We start from the raw sequence: 1005 nt of genomic DNA, 5'->3' as shown, positions 1-1005 counted from the left end.
AAAATTTTTTTTTTTTTTTTTTTTTTTTTTTTTTTTTTTTACGGATGATGATTACAACTGCATCGTTCTACGCGCGATTGGATTTCGACGCTTCCGCTCCCACGTTCTATCTTCTCTCTTTGCATCAGTTCGCTTATACCCCCCCGCGATGTTGCATAGTTAGCATATGCACACATATACACGATCGTAAATTAGGGAGGGTCAAGAACTGAGCAATGGAGGGAAGCACCACGCAATCGCCGTCACTAGGCAAAAGGGATAATAACCACCCACGAGAGAGACTATCATCTGTTTTTGTTATCTCCTTACCAGACGAGCAATTCTGTTAACCTTGCGCGTTTTATCATCGAAGCGAAGCGCTGTTCACACGCGGATAGTATCACTTTTCCCGTTACGTAAAATTAATGCGTGATCTTTTTTTTTTGAGGGGGGGCCCCCTTGGGGGTAATTACAAAATTAGGGACAAAAATTGTGTGCAGGCATCATTTGTGTACTGCTCAACGTGGCGTAAGTACACCCATGGCGAGGCAATCTCGGCAACACGTAATTACAAACTTGCATACATTGGCTGACGGGTAAAACTTCAAGTGAACAGTCAAACTCATTTGTTATACTTGCTGTTGCGTCTCATCCCAGTAGGGTTGAAAAATCATGTGCATATTTCATTATGGATAAAAAAAAAAAAAAAAAAAAAAAAAAAAAAACACAAGCTAGCTAGCTAGCCACAAAAATAACTTAAAAAAAAAAAATTAGCTTAAAAATGGAAAAAAAAAAAGGGGGGTCACGTTAAGAAGTAAAAGCGTCATCTTGCACACGTGGATGCGTTAAAGCGGAGAATAAAAAAAAGGTACAAATGTGCATGTTCGGATCATATGTATGCTAGCGTGCTCATATGTTGCTCGTCCCCTCTGGCACGGTGTCCCGCTTGTTGTCTATGTTGATTTGCAACAGACCGCGGACGTCTACAAAGGAAGCGTTAAAAATGAGGGGTAGTGATTGGGGGTG

Source organism: Plasmodium fragile, assembly GCF_000956335.1.
Source record: "Plasmodium fragile strain nilgiri unplaced genomic scaffold supercont1.32, whole genome shotgun sequence".
In the NCBI taxonomy this organism is placed as follows: domain Eukaryota; phylum Apicomplexa; class Aconoidasida; order Haemosporida; family Plasmodiidae; genus Plasmodium; species Plasmodium fragile.
This window is presented reverse-complemented; position numbering follows the sequence as displayed.